Here is a 21,755-nt window from a genome sequence, read left to right on the forward strand (position 1 = left end):
AACACATTTGTGCAAGTAGCATTCTCCTGGCATCCACCAAACCCAGACTGCCAGATGGTGAAGCATGATACCACTCCAGAGAATGTGCTTCCACTGTTCCAGAGTTCAATGGCAGTGGTGTGCATTGCATTACTTCACCTACTACTTAGCATTGTCCTTGCTAATGTTAGATTATGTCCACATGCTACTTTTCTCTTTTTTAGCCAGTTTGCCTTCTTTTCCATTGATGCTGCTTATGTTGAATGGTATTTATGCTGAATTCTGCCATTTTAATTCAATTAAAATGGCAGAATTCAGCATAGATACCAATCAACATAAGCAGCATCAATGGAAAAGAAGGCAAACTGGCATAAAAAAGAGAAAAGTAGCATGTGGACATAATTGGTGTTACTGAGAGGAAGATCACTAAAACAGGAGAGAGATCCTGCTAAATAATAAATATAAGATGTAGTCAGGCAATAGTGATCAGGAAAGGAAAGAGTAGCAGCAGCAGCATCTTTCAACTCCAAATGCAAAGATAAACTTCTTTTTTTATTTGCAGGCAATTTCAAGTACAGTTATGTGGGCAGATTTCAAAATGGGGAATTGGACAGTGAAACTTATTTTCACCTGCAGTCCAGCAGAATATTCTATTCTCCTAAGGAAGTGAAGGAATTTTTTGAGTCATTAGAGAAGGCAGCTAACATAAAGAGAACAGAAAAGCTGGTCCATGTTGGAGATTTAACAGCAGGGTAGAAAATAAATCCCCAGCATATTAAAAGCTTTCAGGAAAATTTGGAGAAAATGGCAGAGTTAATAATAATGGTAAGTGCCTGCTGGATTTGTGTTCAAGACACAGACTAGCTATCACTGTCACAATGTTTTAACACAAATATGCACAAATTCTCATAGAGAGAAGATACAAGGAAAAGAAATCTTATTGATTGTATTTATTATCATTGCTAGGTGATATCTTCAATTCAGGATACAAGAGTATAGAGGTAAATTGGAAATGATCATAACTTAGTTTTAAGCAGAATAAAAGTAATGTCACATTGAAGCAGCTTTTATAGGTGAACTGTGTAGACCCAACTATATTATTTAAGAAAAAGTGGAATGAGTTTGAAAACAAGAACCAACTCTTGGAGTCTCAGTGACAATCTCAAGAAAACATTGATTGATTCAGCTATGGAGTGTGGGGAAGTTGTCTATAAGAATAAAAAATAAGAACTTAAAAAGGCATTCCTTGGAAAAAAGAAAGCACAATAAGTATGTCAGCAGATGCTGCTATAAGAGAATGCAGAGAAAAATGTAAGGAAGTTAAGCTGTGTGTAAAAGTAACTAAACAAAAGTCATGGGAAAACTTTGCAGAGAATATATAAGATAAATATCACAAAGGTGGCAAAATGAATGTTCTTAGGGTTGCTGAACAGTTATAAATGGAAAAAAGAGTATAGCAAACGGGATCTAAGGTGAAAAATGTGATACAAAACTGAAGTAAAAGACATTCTGCATATGCATGGAATGATTACTCTGAAAGACCTTAAATGAAAAAACAGTGACAAAACAATGGTAGAAAATTTTCAAAATAAATGCAATGAGAATAGTCAAGTAAAGTAAAAAAAAGACTGAAATGTGGAAAGGCAGCTGCAGTAGATGATATTCAGTGAATGCCTCAAATAGAGGTATATTTGACAATGAAAAGCTTTACAGTGGTTGAATTCCAGATTATTAGAGTAGCTCTTATAGTGCAAACCTATAAAATAGGAAAAAAAACTGAATATGATAATTACAGAGATACTAAGTGTACAAGATTTTTCTTAACCTCTTAAGTATGCAAGCATACTTGAGAATAGACCAAGAAAAATTGTTGAATTGAGACTTGGAGAAGAACAAGCTAGGATTGAGGAAATCTTTTTCATGGCTATGCATCTGTTTCTGCACTATAGCCATTTTATCTGTGTTTTTAATGTACAGTAGATGACTCTACCTCTGCATTCATTCTTCTTCTTGACTGTTGGAAGAGTCACTGGATAATTTTTGTAGGATGTCATGAACTGTTTTAAAACTGTAACCATTTTTTTAGTAGGTTATAGTATTATTATACTCAAAAAGAATTAAAATAGAATTTAATACTTATTATATTTCGTCCTAGTCACTAGGACATCTACGGGGATTACAAAAACAATTAATGTAACATGCACACAAAAACTTACAATACTAAGCCCAACCACGTGGGTGACACTAAAGTCCTATCTAGGTGGAGCGCCCTTTAGGACTTTAGTGTCGCCCACGTGGTTGGGCTTAGTATTGTAAGTTTTTGTGTGCATGTTACATTAATTGTTTTTGTAATCCCCGTAGATGTCCTAGTGACTAGGACGAAATATAGGAAGTATTAAATTCTATTTTAATTCTTTTTGAGTGTTGTAAAAAATCCATTAAACCTTCACATAATGTCCTCACAGCACTTAAGCCTCTACACAAGGACTTGTTATAGTACATGATCTATATATAAGGATTTTTATATCTTATTTCAGAGAAGGGTAATGGTGGAAAGTGGAATGTAAATATTGGTGAGTGTTGAATCCCCCCCCCTGCAAATGTTCATCTGTTTTTCTTGGTTACTGAAATGAATACAACCAGAAATGTAAGTAACCTGTTTTCTTCAATTTCCAGTGAAAGATGAATTTTAGGATTTAAACCATTCAGATAAGTAGTGAAATAATTAAGTATTTCTTTGGCTCCCTGCCAGATGAAGAAAATATCACCAACATAACAAAACCATATTTTGTATGATACCTTTCAGAGGTGCTTAAGGGTCAAAGCTGCATGACTGAGAGGAGACCTCCACATAGCCTTTAAAGGAATGTGGAGAACCGACCAGGGCCTCTGACCTAATGCCCAATCCTCACCTTCTCGTGGAGCACCCTGTTGGTTATCTACTTGGATACTGAACGAACGAGGATGGGCTGGCAATTTGGGATTTAGCCAACCAAATTGTATTCTTATTGGTTAAACCAAAATAAAAAATGATGGTACAACATAACAAAATTTCATGCCGGCTGGGACGTCGCCCAGCATTAAACATTAAAAGGCCCCGTTGTTTTCGCCAGGGAACCAGGGCAAACAGCAAAAAGTCAGCTACTGGAACAAATCTGAAAACAAATCCCAACTCAACATCACCAGAATTAAAGATCGGTACTATCAATATAAGAAGCCTGAATGGCAAAGAAATGGAGCTAGCTGAGGAATTAGATAAGTACCAGATCGACATAATAGTGGTGACTGAAACAAAAAAGACAAAAACTGGTGAGATCTTTCTGAGCAATAAATACAAAATGTTATATTCAGGCAATGACAATCAAGGAAAAGAAGGAGTAGCCATAGTATTCAACACAAAGTACGAGGCTAATCTTCTTGAATGGCAGTCAGTCTCAAGTAGAGTAATGTGGGCAAATATGAGAATGGGAAACTGGACAATGAGACTTATTTGTGCCTATGGTCCCACAGAAGGTTCTACTGAGGTAGAAGTGGAGGAATTTTTTGAGGCTTTAGAAAAAGCAACTGACACAATGAAAAAGGAAAAGTTGGTCCTTGTTGCAGATCTAAATAGCAGAGTAGGAAATGATTATGAGACATACAGGAATATTTTGGGAAAATTTGGAGAAAAGAGCAAAGCTAATAATAATGGCAAATATCTGTTGGATTTCTGCTCAGGACATGGACTGGTTATTACTAACACCATATTCCAACATAAAAATGTGCACAAATTCACATGGAGAGAAGAGGCAAGGAATAAGAAAAGTCTCATTGACTATGTTATTGTTGAGAGTGATGTTTTCTCCCTGGTGCAGGACACCACAGTGTACAGAGGATTTGAAATTGGAAGTGATCACTATTTAGTCTTGAGCAGGATAAAATTGAATTTCATATTGAAAGAATAACATGTAAGAAAGTTTTAAAGCGAATAAAAGTTGAGCAGCTCTCAGATGTGAACTGTAGACTAAAATACACAAAGATTATTGAAAAAAAAATGAAAGAGTTTGAAAACAGAAATCAAACCTTGGCGATTTAGTGGCAAGCCTTGAAGAAAGCTCTGATTGATTCAGCTAGAGAGGCATGTGGTAAAGTTGTCTGCAAGGATAGAAAAATTTGAACTCCATGGTGGACACAGGAAGTTAAAAAGTTCCTGGCAAATTAGTCAGCTTTTGCTCTTAGAGAATACAGAGACAAATGCAAGAATGCTAAACACTGTGTAAAAGTAGCTAAACAAAAGTCATGGGAGGACTTTGGCAAGAATATAGAAAATAATTATCAAGAAGGTGGCAAAATATTCTGGAGGTTGTTGAAGAAGCGTAAGAATGTAGAAAGTATTTTTAACTTGGGTATAATTATGTTAAAGATACTAAGCAATTTTAAACCTGGTTTTACTCCATTTTTCCCAAGTGAGCAAACAGACAAAATGTCAAGTTTGCGCCTGCAATTGATGCAAGACTAGCTGATCCCACAGGTAGTGCAAAACCAAGGCAACTCGTGGTAAAGTTGGAGCAAGCTCTGATCACTAATCTTAATATTTACCCTTAATGCCAAAACACATCTCCAATAAGGGGATGTATGATGTTTTGTATTAAAGGCAAGGGGCCACTACCCTTGGAACACTACCTTTTCCACTACCTGGGAAAAATGGAGTAAAACCAGGTTTAAAATTGCTTGGTATCTTTAACATAATTATACCCAAGTTAAAAATACTTTCTACATTTAGATCTCCTCCTGGTGATTTTTATTTAATTAGGTTAAAACACCTTATGGCAACTTGTTTTGGTAAAATACTTATAAGCTCTGCATTACTAAATCTTGGTATTTCTAGCCTGGCTCCCACTGATGAGACCTCAATAAAAGTCGAAACCGGTCTGGGTAGTGGCCCCTTGCCTTTAATACAAAACATCATACATCCCCTTATTGGAGATGTGTTTTGGCATTAAGGGTAAATATTAAGATTAGTGATCAGAGCTTGCTCCACCTTTACCACGAGTTGCCTTGGTCTTGCACTACCTGTGGGATCAGCTAGTCTTGCATCAATTGCAGGTGCAAACTTGATATTTTGTCTGTTTGCTCAATTGGGAGAAATGTAGTAAAACCAGGTTTAAAATTGCTTGGTATCTTTAACAAGCGTAAAAATGGAGTAAAGAGTGCTGTAAAAGGAGTTAGAGATGATAAAGGTGACATGAAAACGGGAGAAAAAGATATCCTTGAAGTATGGAGTAATTACTTTGAAAAACTGCTAAATGAAACAAGGCAGTGATGACATCACAATGTGAAAAACACTGACCAAGCATGCAGTCAGGAATACATATCCATACTTGAAGTAGAAAAAGCCATCAAAGACTTGAAATGTGAAAAGGCAGCAGGAGTAGATGATATTCGACCAGAAATGCTGAAGTATGGTGGTATAAAAGTCTTACAGTGGTTGCACTGCATAGTTCAGAAAGCCTGGACAGAGGGACGAATTCCCGATGATTGGAGTAGAGCTCTCATAGTACCCATATATAAAAAGGGGAATAAAACTGAATTTGAGAATTACAGAGGTATTTCCCTACTGAGTGTTCCTGGTAAGATCTATGCAAGTATACTTGAGAAACGGTTGAGAAGAATTGTGGAAGAACAAGCTGGATTTAGGCCAAATAGAGGCTGTCAGGATCAGATATTCACTTTACGACAAATAGTCGAGAAAGCATGGGAATATAACAAAGATCTGTATTATTTAAGTTTTGTCGATTTGGAAAAGGCATATGACAAGGTGCCAAGAGAGAAGCTATTCAATACGCTACAGTTATATGGTGTCAATGGGGCATTATATCAAGCAATACTTAGTCTTTATTTGAGTTGTAAGTCAGCAGTTAGAATTGAAGGAAGTGCAGGAAGATGGTTTAATGTTAAATCTGGTCTGAGACAAGGATGTACATTATCCCCTCTGTTATTCATTATCTATATGGATCATATTCTGAAGAAAAGTGGTATTAAACATGATATCAAAATTGGAGATGTTAATGTCAGCTCTTTGCTTTATGCGGATGATGTTATACTTCTAAATAAATCCGCTACAAGTCTGCAAGATTCTCTGACTAAATTGAATAACTGTTGTTATAGATATGGTATGAAGGTCAGCAATAAAAAGACAAAGACAATGAAAATAGACAGAATCATTCAAAATGTCAACTGTGTTGTGAATGGAGAACCTGTGGAACAAGTAAAACATTTCAGCTACTTAGGCACGATTTTTAGTGAAGATGGTAAATTAAATATGGAAATAGACAACAGAATCAACAAAGCTGGTATGGTAGGAAGTCAGTTGAATAAATTCATATGGAATAAAAGAGAAATTAGTCGGAACACTAAATTAGCTGTATACAAGACAGTGTTCAAACTAGTTTTAACTTATGGATCTGAGAGCTGGGTCAGAAGTAAAACACTTGACCAAAGACTAGAGACTGCAGATATGAGAGTCCTGAGAAAGATTATAGACATGAACAAATGGCATCAATGGCAATATCATATTAAAAACAAGGATGTTAGGAAAGAACTTGACATTGTCAGCATCCAGGAATGCGTTAGCAGAGCTAATCTCAGGTGGTATGGTCACTTAAACAGAATGGGCGAAGAAAGATTAGCAAAACATGTGTTCTCTGCCAGGTTGGCAGCAAAACAACCCAGAGGAAGACCAAGATATAGGTGGATTGATACGGTACAAAGTGCCTTAGACGATAGAAATATAAGATCTGATGATGTTGGAGTTCTCACAAGTAACAGACTGATTTGGAGGAAAATTGTAGATAGGAAGTTAGTAACGATGTAAATTTTTCATGTAGTAGTACTATCATATCCTGTACACCCCTTGAGGGTACATTGCAGGAATTTGATGATGATGATACCTTTCAGTGGTCTCCTGGAACATATCTGCTAGCCATTACAAAATAGATGATTATATTTCTGCCCACAGTACTTGTCAAACTGGGAAAAAAAAGTATGGTCCAAGTAGTGAAGTTTTTTCACTTGGGCACTCATTGGAGAAAAGGCTTGCTAATTCCACACTTATTAATATATCTGTAAGTTTTAAGATGATGTCCTTAAATTTGTTTTACCTACATAAAAAATTATACATATTAGGGAATGTCCCAAAGGAATGTCGTTTGCAAATAATTGGGTTGCTTCACAGATCCTTGGGAGCATAGGATGTTTTGATAATAACTGATCTTTCATCTCTTTTGACTAGGGGCCCCCAGGTGTTTAATCAATTTATTTTTGTTTGTGGGTATTTCATGTATAGTTCGTCCTTCTCTTCACACACAATGTCAATATTAAATGCTCCAGAGACGACTCCTATTCTTTTTCACCTTTTTTGTCTCTTATTCCACTATTTTGGAGTCTGGAATATAGCCCATATTAGATCATTATTCCTAAGAAAGGTGACATCTCTTTATTATCTAAATGCCATCCAATTTCTCTTACTTTATTTCTTTCTAAAGTGAAGGAGAAAACCATTAACACAACTTTTATACTACCTGAAAGCCTCTTAACTAAAAAATGATTGACAGCATAGAATCTGCCAATGTCAGTCAATGGAGATCTTGCTTAGAGCACCCACCAATGAACATATGCTTTAGAAAATTCTGTAAATCTTGTCATAACTCTTGATATCTCTAAAGCATGTCACTGGATTTAGCACAGAGATGTCTGCATTGCAGCTTTTTCAACTGACTTGCCAGTTGCAGAAGTCAGAATACAGTCTGGATGCACACTGAATGCAATGTGATGGATCATTACAATCAAACTTTGTGACAAATGGTGGGTTCTACAAGGCTCTGTTATTCTTTCATCTACTCTCTTTCTTCTATATATTAATGGCCTTCTCCAGTTGACTACAAATCCAATACACAATTATTGGATTTGTAGTCAACTGGAGCTACACAACTCACAAAAAATTTCCAGAAATAAACTTTTACAATCCAGAAATCTGGTCTCCAAACTGTTCTGTAGTGTGATTTTGATAACATTGCTGATATCATTACTAAAACTCAATCCTGTTTTATCTCTCTCAAAAAATTTATTTCTTCCAGTATTATTTCTGAAACATGCACAAATCTCTGGATAAGATGAAATTTTTCTTCTTAAGATAATCTTTCTCTGTATAAGCATGTTATAAATATCTTGTCAGCATACAAGAATTACATTTTTTCTCTTTCACTCAAGGTTATATTACCTCTGTTGGGGTAATTAGATGTCTAATCACTGAATACTGTTCTCACATTTATGATAATGTCCCTAAGAGCTCACTAAAAATACTTTACAGTAGCAAACAATTAAGCTGATTAATGATATTTTTCATGTTAGTTCACTCCACTCTTTCCCATAGACATTTAGCATCTGCTGCTTGCAAAGTTTATGTCACAGAAGTCATCATCATCAAACCCCTGATACGTACTGTTAAGGATGTATAGCATATTATTATTATTACTATTATTACCTTAAGAACCCCCATGAGTCAAAGATTCATTTAGGCGGTCCCTTTGTCATACACACAGCTCATCATACTGCACCTTAAACACTTTCAGTTTCTCTGCAGAGACCACACTCTCAGACAAGGCTATCCAATCATTCACAACTCTGCATGCAAAAAAACTTGCTTCTCATTCCCTTGTTCACATCCTCCTTATACAGCTTCCAGGGATGACCTCTTTCCCACCCTTTTATGAAAAACCTCTTCAACATTGGTCCTATAACAATCCCTTACCAACTTATACATCTCTATCATATCAACCCTCTTCTTCTTATCTACTAGACTCCAAATTGCATCTTCTCAACCTTTCCTCATATTCAACATTCCAGAGATCAGAAACTACCTTAGTCAGTCACATCTGGACCCTTTCCAACATCTCTTCATCCTTTTGAAAACCAGCTGACCAAATCTGTGCACAGTAGTCCATGTGTGGCCTAATCAAAGTTTTATACGGAATAAGAATCTCCTTACTTCTACAAGTCAGTGTCTTCCACATCATCCTCAGAATTCATTATGTTGTCTTTTTAATTTTGGTAATATGTCCTCTAAATTTTAGATTGTTATCCACCATCACCCCAAGATCTCTTATTTCCACCATCTCGAACAATATATCCCCACCAAGCATAAATTCTGCATCTCATCTTTGTTTCCCAAATTTTAAACCTTACATTTTGCAACATTGAACTAGCATCCACACTCCCATGCCTATTCACTCAATCTATTCATGTTTTTATTATTATTATTATTATTACCCCAAGACCTCATGGAGTTAAAGACTCATCTGGGAGGTCCTTTTATCCCACACACAGCTCATCGTACCATGTCTTAAACACATTCAAACTTCTTGCAGACACCACACTCTCAGGCAAGGCATTCCAATCATTTACAACTCTGCACGAAAAAAACCTGCTTCTCACTCCCCTACTCACACCCTCTTTATACAGTTTCCAGGGATGACCTCTGGTTTTCCCTCGATCTCCCACTATTTTCTGTAGAACTTCTCCAGCATTGATCCTATAACAACCCCTTACTAATTTGTAGGTCTCTATCATATCTCCCCTCTTCCTCCTGTCCACCAGACTCTGCAAATTACATCTTCTCAATCTTTCCTCATACTCGACATTCCAGAGGTTAGAAAAACTACCTTAGTCGGTCGCCTTTGGACCCTTTCCAACATCTCTTCGTCCTTCTGAAAACCAAGTGACCAAATCTGGGCACAATAGACCAAGTCTTCTCGTAAAGCTAGAACATCTGCTCTACTCATAGTTCGTCCCAACTTTGCATCATCTGCAAACAACTGAATACATACAGGTTAAACAGCAATGACCCTAAAACAGACTCTGAGGCACACCACTAGTGACTCCTCTTCTGGGATACTATTCCTCCATACACAACTTGCTGATACCTATCAGATAGCCAATCTCTGATTCAATGCATTAGTCTAATATCCACATCTCCATCCACTCTAGTTTGACTATCAACTTATCATGTGGTAATCTATCAAAAACCTTTGCAAAATCTAAGTGTACGGCTGTATATCCATCTCCTTTGTTCATTGAATCCATCATTTTATTGTAATAAGTAAGTAGATTACTAAAACATGACCTCCCTGTAGAATATCCATGTTGTTCATCAAAGATAATACCATTGTTGTCAACTCAATTCTGGATTGTGGTTCTCACCAGCCTTTCCAACACTTTAACCACAACAACTGACACACAGGTAGGTCTATAGTTTGATGCTCGAGTTCTATCATCTCCTTTATGAAGCGGCACAATCTTGCCCTCATTCCACTCCTTAGGAACTTGACCCAATGCAAGACTCGTATTAAAAAAAATATGTCAAGGCTGGCATCAACTCCCTGGCACATTCCTTCAGAATACATGGTGATATATTATCAAGTCCCACAGCCTTATTTACATCTAGTTTGCTCAACTCCCCATACACCTCTTGCTCCCTTGCAATCAGTCTCTCTTCCTTATCATTCAACTGTTCTCAAAGTCTCCATAATGTCACATTCCCAAGAATGAAAGGCCTTTATGAATTGCTCATTAAATATCCCATCTATATCTTCTGCAGTTGTTGTCCTTATACCATTTTCTCCAATCAATGTCATCCTTCCATAATCATTTTTTTTTGCTAGCTACCTTGGAACTGCTGCTTATACTTCACTTTTGCTGCCCTTAGCAACCAAGTCACCCTCGTTGCCTGTTCTTTGTAATCCTCATGGAATTAATTATTACCACTCCTCTTATGCTGCTTTCATAATACTCTTTTTCTCTGCATCACATGTTTAATAACTTCATTCACCCATTTCACACCTACCTTATTTAACCTTCTGACCCTTGGAATCCATTTAGATATTGCTTCTACTAGATAGTTCTTGAATATTCACCAAGCTGCATTGATCTCTTTTCCAGCTAACTCTTCATTCCATGCTACACCTGCAAGCTGTCTCTTGAGCTCTTCATAATCACCAGCCTTGTAGTTCCACAAATACCATTTTCTTATAGAGGTCCTTACACTTCTGGCAACCACCCAGATAATCATTTCATGGTCACTCTCACCAACTGGAGAGTGATTTGATACCTCATTTATAATTGCATCCTCCGATGAGATGATCAAATCCAAGACCCTTCAATCTTCGTGTGTCCTTGTTGTCCCTCAAAAACTCAAGAAACTCATTTTCTTTACTTCTAGTTGCTATCTCATTATCCCAGTCTATACTGCCATAATTAAAAGTGCCCATAATGATCACCCTTTTCTTATTTGCTTGACTAAATTGATTATACATTTCATTGTCACTACCATTCATATTACCTGATCTATAACAACATCCAACATGTTTTTCATTCTATTCACCTCTATCTCAAATCATACTGCCTCAAAACCACTGGCACTGTGATAGTACTACATGAAAGTTTACAACATTACTGAGTTTCTATCAACAGTTTTCCTCCAAATAAATCTGTTATCTGTCAGGACTCCAACACTGTCATATATTATATTTTGGTATTCTAAGTCACTTCTTACCATATCAATCCATCTAGACCTTGGTCTTCCTCTAGGTCTTTTTATACCATCCTGGAAACAAATACTTTTTTTGATAATTTTTTCTCTCCCACTTTCTTTAAGTGATCATACCACCTGAGTTTTGATATACTCATAGGTTTCTAAATGCTAACAAAGCCAAGTTACTAATATCCTCATTTTTAAAGTGATTATACCATTGATGCTATCTGTTCAATCCCCTAATTTTTTTTTTTTAGCTGTGGTCTCCAGTCCTTGATCAAGTACTTATTTCTAACCCTGCTCATAGATTCATAAGTAAAAACTGGTTTGAACATCTGTCTTGCCTTGTACAGCTAGTTTAGTGTTTTGATTAGTTTCTATCTTATTCTATAAATTTATTCAGTTGAGTTATTACCATACCAGCTTTACAAATTCTGTTGTCCATTCTATTATTTAATTTGCCACCTTCACTGAAAACATATCTAGACAACACACTGTTATCTTTCACTCTCCTGAACAGTATACTGATATCCATTCTTACATGCACTTTATGTCCAAACAAGTCATTTGTTTTAACATTAACCACCAACTCAGTTGCTTGCCTGCTTTTCATATCTAATGCTTCAATTATTCTGCTAATTCTACCTCCTAGAAAACACACCTCATCGAATCTCTCATTTATCACACCTCTAATAATGGAATCTCCTCTCAAGTCATTCATCACCTCTCTTTCTCTGCTTTCCTTTGTTCTAACTTTTTGTACTCATCCATTCTTATCCACCAAACTTCCCATCTCACTATGCATAATTTTCATTTCACCTCTCATTCTGATCAACTCATTTTTCAAGTCTTGCATTCAGGCAGTTATGCTATCTGTCATTCTATCATTCATTTCCTCATTCTGATGTTCCTTTGCTTCCACAGTGGCACTTGCTTTCATTTTTGTAGTTCTTCTTGCTTCCATTCTGTGATTTATACAATCATTTGCTCCTGTAACTGCTTCCATTCTGTAACTCGTACAGTCATTTGCTCTTGCAATAATACACTCTTACATTCCATGATTAGCAAGTTTTGCATTTACTTATAACTTGTAGTCCAACAGGATATTACACTTTCGATATATCCATACTCTCTCTCTCATCTCATGTTCAGTCTCTCCACAAACACACTATTCACATTTCATCATGCATACATGTAGCATTCATGACAATGCACCACCCTTGAAAAGTCCACACCATTAATTATGATTGATTTTCATGTTCCCCAATTTCGTTTATACTGCCATTTTGTCATCATTCACTGCAAAGTTCAAAAATAATAATGATAAAAGCCTGTTTCAAACACACAAATCTCCACAATCACTCAGTTATGCTAATCTATAAAAAGTAAACAATGCTACACCAAAACATAAATCCAAATCACTACTTTACTATAAAAATAAAATTTCTTTTCAACAGTAACTTTCACTGGCCTTTAACTAAGATCTAATTAGATCTCACCACAATAATTTCTCCAAGAGCCTGGTGCCAAATACATTCAAATGCAGGCCATCCCTCTTATATAAGTCTTTCGTGCCATCATACTCATTCCACATATTCAAAAACATACACCCATTTCTTCTGCACAGTCATGCTCACCAAATCATTTACTATCATGCCATCCTTCTTAACTCAGTGCTATCATATCTCAGTAACAAACTAACAGTCCCCTCTCTCTCTCTCTCACTTTTCTTTCTTGCTTCTCATAGCTATCCTTTCATATCCTCCTTCATACTATATTTATCACTATTTAAATCACATCAAATTATATACTGGAACTAACATCTTATCCAAAATCTGGCGAGTGTTCTTCTCATTATGACAGGAATTTTCTAGATAACCTTTATAACTTTTTGTAACGTGTCTCCTGAACTTTAGCTTCCTGTCTGCAAAGATCCCCAGATCATTTGACATTCTGGATAAAAGCACCTCCTATACATCTTGTATCTATCCATCTTCTCTAATAATAATAATAATGTGGAACATATTATTGTCCAATTCATTATAATAAATTTCCTTTATCCAAGTGTGAGCAAACAAAGTTTGCGCCTGAAAATATCTTCAGGACTGGGGTAAGGTAATACAACACCAGGCTACTCATAGCAAAGGTGGACCAAGCTCACATCACTCCTATCCAGTAGCTCCCATAATGCAAAACACATCTCCTTGCAGATATGTATAATGTTATGCATTAAGGGAAGGGCCACTACCCAGACTAGTTTCGACCTTTATTGAGGTCTCTTCAGTGGGAGCCAGGCCCATGAGTGAAGATACCAGGCAGAAGCAATAGCGAGGTCATCTTTACCTATAGGAGTTGCCAAAAGGTGTGCCACCTTTTTATTAATTACTCTGGATTTAGAGAAAGAAGTTGGAAGTTTAATTTTTCACTTGGTTAAACTATAATAAATTTAGTTTAATCCTTTATCCAAGTGTGAGCTTGGTCCACCTTTGGTAGGAGTTGCCCGGTGTTGTACTACCTTACTCCAGTCCTGAAGATATTTTCAGGCACAAAATTTGTTTGCTCAAACTTGGATAAAGGATTAAACTAAATTTATTATAGTCTAACCAAGTGAAAAATTAAACTTCCAACATCTTTCTCTAAATCCAGAGTAATTAATAAAAAGATGGCACACCTTTTGGCAACTCCTATAATTAAAGATGACCTCGCTATTGCTTCTGCCTCGTATCTCCACTCCTGGGCCTGGCTCTCACTGAAGAGACCTCAATAAAGGTCTGGGTAATGGCCCTTCCCTTAATGGATAACATTATACATATCTGCAAGGAGATGTGTTTGCATTATGGGAGATACTGGAATAGGAGTGGTGTTAGCTTGGTCCACCTTTGCTAGGAGTTGCCCGGTGTTGTACTACCTTACCCCAGTCCTGAAGATATTTTCAGGCACAAACTTTGTTTGCTCACACTTGGATAAAGGATTTAACTAAATTTATTATACTCTAACCAAGTGAAAAATTAAACTTCCAATGTCCAATTCATTGTTGATATTATTGCTTTTTTTTTTTAACATCGGTTTATAAGATATTTTCTTTTATTATAATAATCTTTGTGAACAATTTTAAGTTTCCTGCGAGAAGAAGAATCTTGCTGAATTAAAAAATATTCTTTTATATGTGGATATACCATTTGTATTAATATTATGAATATAAATCACAATACAGGCTTTCATAAATAATCTTATCATTTAGTTTGTTATCCAGTAGATCTGATATGTATATGCCACTTATAGTGTTAAGTTGGCAGATGACTTTATCCATTTCTAAAAAAGACATATTTGATTCTCTTTACTGACATGATGAATATTTCTTTCAAATAAAGGGCTTTTTTTAATCAAATATATGATTAAAGTATAAGCAAACAAGTTTGCATGTGAAGTATCTTCATGACTAGGCTACTTGTATACATAAATTAATGACTTCACATCACTACCTTAGTATCTCTGTGTAGAGAAGTCTAGTCGTGAAGATACATCACATGCAAACTTTGTTTACTTATATTTGGATAAAATATTTTAAAATAAATAAATATATATATATATAATTTCTTGGCTAATTTAATTTATAACCAACTGAAAAAACTTTCTACTGCTATCTCTGAGTGTTTTAATAATATGGTGATACACCTTTTCACTGCTTGTATATGGGAAATATATGACTTCTGCATTAATTCAACCTTGGTATCTCTTCTGGGTCTGGCTCCTGCTAATGTGATTTGCTTCTTGAAGAGTAGAGTGGTATGTGAGTAGAGCCACTGATGAATTTCCTGCCCTGGAATAATTCTAGTCAGGAGTTATGAACTTAGCAGTGATCCTTTCAATTCACTCAGTGAGATTCAGGGTGGTCTTGTAGATCACTCAGAGTTTTTGGAGGGATACCCTTGCACTTTAACAGTACCTTAATAAACGTCAGAACTAGGCAGGGTAGTGGCCCTTCCCATAATGCATAGTATTAAACACATATGAAAGGGTGTGTGCTTTGCATTATGGGATACTAATGCAGTGATGTGAAATCATTAGCCTCTGTAGTCCACACGGTTAGCATAGTGGCTTTGTGCTTCGCAAACATATGACTGGGGAAGGAGTGTCCCAGGTTTGATTCCTGTCGAAGACATGAGGAATTTGAGGATCTTCCTCAGCCATAGCCAAGTTAGCCGGTCTTGGGCAGTAGGGTTTTTTCTGACAGCTTATCTGGCGTTTTTCATCCTGCAAGCAGGCAAACCGGGGCCCTGTTTGCCGGCTTGCAAACACGCACGGATCTACAGCCATAAATACTTAACCCCCCCCCATGAGGGGGCTCAACTTGCCCCAATAGGGACAGGAGAGAAAAAGGGAGGAAACTCCATACGAATAAATAAATTAGCCTCTACAAGTAGCCTAGTTGGGAAGATACTTCACAACTTGTTGCACAGTTTGTTGGCTTACGCTTGGATAAAAGATTAAACAAGAATATAATTCTTTGGTAAGTTTAATTCAAAGATGAATATCTTGGTCTCCTCTGGATGACAGATTCCATTTATAGACAGAGAAGTTGGAGAACACCATAAAATCACACAAGGGTATGGGAGATGTATAATGACCTGTTATAGGTAGGTAGCCTGTATGCAGAGTTAGTTTGGACTAGTGATAAGGGATATAGTCTGTCCAACCTAGTCACCTGTGTTGAACCTGAATTAGAGTCTAGAATCTTATAAACTTGATCTACAGGTGGGGGGAAGGAGAAATCGGGAGCAAGAAACAGAGAATATAAATAAGTATCTGTGGTGTATGTGATTGTGTCAACAGTGAGTTGACAAGGGACCTTTTAAGCTAAGTTTATATGTATGGTTATAGATTGGAAGGAGGAAAGAACACATTGGTGGAAGGAAATATATGCAGTTACTAAGGAATAATTATCTCAGGCAGCATGTGCTGGAAAGTACCAGAGATTTGAGCATGCTAGGTCTGGTAATTGCATCAGAGGATTTGTTTGTAACCAAGATAACCACATTGCCACCAATCAGTGAGAGTGATTAGTCTTGACCTGGGGGATGGCTAAATGTGAAATTTTAGTTAAGAAGTGATGTATGTGGAATTACAGAGCTGGTAATTATGACAAACTCAGGGGACTGCAAAGAGTGGATGTTAATGGTTCGTGGGAGACGGTAAAGGAGTGTTTAGAAAAAAATCATAGACTGCATGCCTAGAGAAAGGAGGATAAATCAAGTGGAATTTAAATAGATGAATAACATCATTAACAGAAGCTGCAAAAAAAAAAAAAAAAGTTAGTGAGGCAAGAAAGGTGATCACAAGCACATAAGCAGTGTAAAGCACATGTTGGAAGAGTAACCAGTATGGTAAACAAGGCAAAATCAGGATACAAACAGATATTCTCACAGAGATATTCTCTCAGCATGTGGCAAGTAAAAAGAAAGAGCGATTACAGTAGTATAATTTTGTTAAATGCTAATTCAGAGAGACAACTGAAACAGATGAAATAGTTAAATTATTAAGTGATCACTTTGCTGTGGTATATCATCCTGGTAGAGGATACAGTAACATGGGCAAGGGCTGATGTGGAAATGGAGATAGATGATTTGATGGTGCATAGGATATTACAGAACCTTGATGTGAATACAACTTTGGGATTAGGTGATATTATCAGCTTGTGTATTATGAGAATGTGTTAGGGAATTGGCAATGCCTTTGACTTGACCATTTTCTTGGGCATCTCCTTGGAGCCAAAGGCTTATTGTTGGATGAGTCTTCTTCTCAAACTCAGTTACTGACAAAGCTTACAAAATCAACTGTCATGCATACATATGAGGATGGGGAAAGACAGAGGTTCAAAGAATGCAGCCTAGAAAAATATTCATTTTTTTTTAGACATACATAAATATGATTTTCAATATTCTTTGAGAAAATCACAATTTATAAAGGTTTTTGAATTATGCTGGCTACTGCTATGGCTTATGTGACTAGAACTTCTCACAGACTGCAAATGATCTACAGACTACTTACCAAGACTTTTATCATCCTCCCACTAAATATGATTCCTGTCCACCTGTATTGCAACATATGCTCTCAAAGTAGTTGGTGCTCTTTCTGTCTTGGTTTTCTACTGTGGGCACAAACTCATATGCTGTTGTAAATACTAATCTGCAAACTATCCCCTAGCCCCCCCCACCAAAAAAAATAAATAAATAAAATAACTAATGCATTTTTACATTTTCTCTCAAAGTACAGATTTGTGGATCTTTCCTGAGACTTCAATGAATAGATTTCAAACTCTTTATGGAAACTTGATAATTAGCATTTCACCAACTTGAAATTTGCTTCCTGTTAGTTCCCATTCAGAATTAATCTGTTCTCTATTTCCACATTTTATTGGTATCATCACCAAAAACTGTGCCTAAATAGCTGAAATATTTTACTTGTTATATAGGTTGAGCCTTCAGCTTAATTGAGAATGAGGCTGAAATTTTCTGTGTTTCTCCCTATTTTCATAGTTTTTGTCTTTTTATTGCTGATTTTCATGCCAAATTTGTTACAGCTGTTATATGGATAATATATTTGCAATTTAGTTAGAGAATCTTGGAGACTTTTACTGGATGTGTTTAGGAGTGCAACATCATCTACAGGGTGTTCGGGATAAATTTGACAGTTTCGTAAGGAAAAAGAAAATCTTCTTTGTATCTATTAAATTTAATGAATTGACAAAAAAACATTACAGGCAGAGTTAATTACAATACTATCAACAAGATTTACTCAAAATAACCACCATTAGCATCGATCACAGCTTCAATTCTGCTTCGGAACCTCGAACAAGCTGATGCTACAGTCTCCCTGGGAAGGGCCGCAAAAACTGTTTTAATTTTATCCATTAACTGGGCTTTTGTATTACTGGAAGTGTGATTGGTGTCTTTTTCAACTGCACCCCATACAAAATAATCCATGGGGTTAAGGTCTGGGGAGTTTGGAGGCCAAACATTTGGACTGGTGAAGTCGTAGAAATTTTCAGACAACCATTTTTGACTTTTCCCAGAGGTGTGGCAAGGGGCCGAATCCTGCTGCCATACATACGGCCTACCATTGGCTACCCTTGTTATCCAGGGCTTGACTACAGTTAGCAACTCCACGAACAAAGCCCGAATTCCAATGCCAGGGTTCTTCAACACCTGTTCCTGCAGATTTGCGAGGAATTCTGCTGTACGAACGCAATCAGATCGTCTGCTAGGGATCTTTCTTCTTGCTACATCCTCGTAGTCACCATTGCAAGTCTCTAGTTCATGCCTGATTGTTTTTACTGTATTCAGGGAGCATTGGGCAACAGTCGTAATATCCTTATTTTGATGGCGGGCACGAATCATCATGATACAAGTTATTCTCTTCCATGATTCAGGTGGGTTCCAGCTATCCATCCTTTCTGACATCTTGTATATGAATGAAGAAGGGTCCAAACTTTTAAATGAAGAGAAGTGTGTGTTAATACATGTAACTTACGGAAAAATATAATTAATTATAAATATGTCAAATTTATCCCGAACACCCTGTATATAAGGGCAAGAAGCTGAGTTTGATATCGCTGGTTTATATATCAGGTTTAATGCAATTTAGTCCAGTTGTGAAGATATTTCACACACAATCATTGTTTGCTTACACTTGGATAAAGGATTCAACCAAGAATATAATTTCTTGGCATCTTTAATTTATAGTATAACCAAGTGAAAAAAACTTTCATCTATCTCTAGTCCAGAGTATTCTAATAAGAAGTTGTGATACCTTTTGCTACTTGTATGAGGGAGAGGGGGGGGTTCCGAAAAGTTCTGATGAACACCAAGAAAAAAAAAAATGATATTAAAGCAAGTGATATAAGCAAGTGACATGCAAAAGATATAAGAACATAAAGTTATCTTCATAACTCTGCTACTAGTATGTTCTTTCTTGTGGTTATATCACTTGCTTTAATATCATTTTTGTTCTAGGTGTGTATCAGACTTTCCAGACCCCCCCCCCCTCATATATGGGTAATGTATGACTTCTACATTATATCAACCTTGGTATCTCTTCTTGGGGGGGGGGGAGTCTGGCTCCCACTGATGAAATATATTAATGTTCGTCATTGAGTTTGCTTACTTCCTGGAGAGTAGAGAGGTTCTACTTGGTGCTAAGTTTTTGCCTGTAACTGGGGATGGAACCACTTCTGATTTTCCTGCCCTTGGGTGATTGAGTTCAGGAGTAATGAGTTTAGTAGTGATCCTTTAGGATCACATAGATTTAAAAGTGATCTTGTAGATCATTCAGAGTTTTAGGGGATATATTCCAGCACTTAAACATACCTCAGTAAAGGTCAAAACTGGTCTGAGTAGTAGCCCTTACCATAATGCATCACATTATACACATCTGAAAGAGTGTGTGCTTTGCATTATGGAATACTAAGGCAATTAATATGAAGTCATTAGCCTCTATATGCAAGTAGCTGAGTCGTGAAGATACTTTATGTGCAAACATTGCTTGCTTACACTTAGATAAAGGATTAAGCCAAGAATATAATTTCTTGGCATCTTTAATTTATAAAAGAAGTTGTTGTGAGGTTAAAAATAAGAGCAAAAGAGTCAAGATTTTGAGTCTTTTGCCACACTATATGACAGAAGTGAGCTAAGGTAGAGAGCTGCAATTGCAAATGATTCAGTCCTTAAATTCAAAATATCTTATAACACCCATTCAAAAGTTTGTAGACCTCTATTATATCTTTCTCCTGTTAACAGAGTCTGTAATCCACATACTTGTAATCTGTCCTCATAATCTAAATCCCATAATCCTGATATAATCTTTGTAGCTCTTCTTTGCACCTTTTCCACAGCTTCTTTATCCCCTTGGAATCCCGGAGACCAAATCTGAGCACAATAGTCCAGGTGTGGTCTTATAAAGGCAAAATGACTTCCTTATCCTTAGATGTCAAGCTTTGTTTCAACATCGCAATTGTCCTCTGAATTGTATTTGCAACTTTTGCTATGTGACTTTTGAACTTCAAATTCCTCTCCATCGATACACCAAGATCTCTTGCCTCCTCTGTTTCTTGTAGCATAACCTTACTAATATAATATGCTGCTGGAAATCTTGTCATACCAAAGTGCATAACTTTACACTTACTAACATTAAACTGATAGCCATTTTTGTTTTCCCAAATTTCCAGGCCTATTCAAATAATTTTCTAAGTGCTGAATATCAGTAGCATTCCTGATTGCCCTGCTCTTATCTTCTTTGCATCATCAGCAAACAATTGCACATCTGATGTTAGACCCTGCCTGATGTCATTAATGTATAGATTGAACAATAAATGGCCCAAGGACTGAACCCTCATTTCTGTCATACTCTGGCAAAAGAGTCACGATCTTGACTCTTTTGCTCATAATTTTTACCTTGATTAGTAACTTTTTTCCCTCCGGAGAATTGCAGAAACTCAAGGGCAAAAAAAATTAGCAAAAGTAATTACAGGAAATGATGATAAAGAGTTGGTTTTAAACAAAGGTGATGCAGAAACTAAAATAAACAAATCATCTACAAAGAATGGTAATGGAATGCCTGCCAAATGTCTTTCATTCTCTAAAACTAATATTCAATACAATCATATCATTTGCTTGTTCTCTCACTCCCACCTCCCCATATATCAGCATATACAGTATGCTGTTGCATGGAGAGGAGGGTATTTTGATAAGTGAAAGAACCGATACTTGCTGGATGCTATTTATGTGCACAGTTGTTTAGTCACTTGGTTTCTATCAGCATAGAAAAACTCTGAGAAGTTAGGTAATATGGAGAGGTTAAGGAAATATAAATTGCAAAGTTTGGTGGGAAGGCAGAAAAGAGGTGATATGATTGTGATGTTCAAGTTGGTGAAGGTATCTTACAGAAGTAATTTGGAAGAATTAAACATAGAGTGGAGCACAAGAGGGCCATACCTGGAAGTTGTATTAGGATGCTAAAGACGTCAGTAAGGAGTAGATTTTATTTACATGTTTGATAAGTATGTTCTGGAGTGTGAATTAAATTAAGATTGAATATGATATATTGCTGGTTAAATAAGATAAATAAGACAACTTGTGATTAGACTGCTGGTGCTTTTGGAGGTTTGTTATTAGCAGTAATAATAATATAGTCCAGATTCAAATATAAATTATTG

The 21,755-nt window shown here is 36.4% G+C and overlaps 1 protein-coding gene across 1 annotated transcript in view; it reads left to right on the top strand.

Moving 5' to 3' along the window:
- LOC150093786 (uncharacterized) overlaps positions 1-21,755 on the top strand; it is a 374,903-nt gene that overhangs the window by 320,207 nt on the left and 32,941 nt on the right. The gene's annotated exons all lie outside the window — the stretch shown is intronic.

Source organism: Typopeltis vanoorti, chromosome 23 (genome assembly GCF_054136105.1).
Source record: "Typopeltis vanoorti isolate ZY-2024b chromosome 23, IOZ_Tvanoo_1.0, whole genome shotgun sequence".
In the NCBI taxonomy this organism is placed as follows: domain Eukaryota; kingdom Metazoa; phylum Arthropoda; class Arachnida; order Uropygi; family Thelyphonidae; genus Typopeltis; species Typopeltis vanoorti.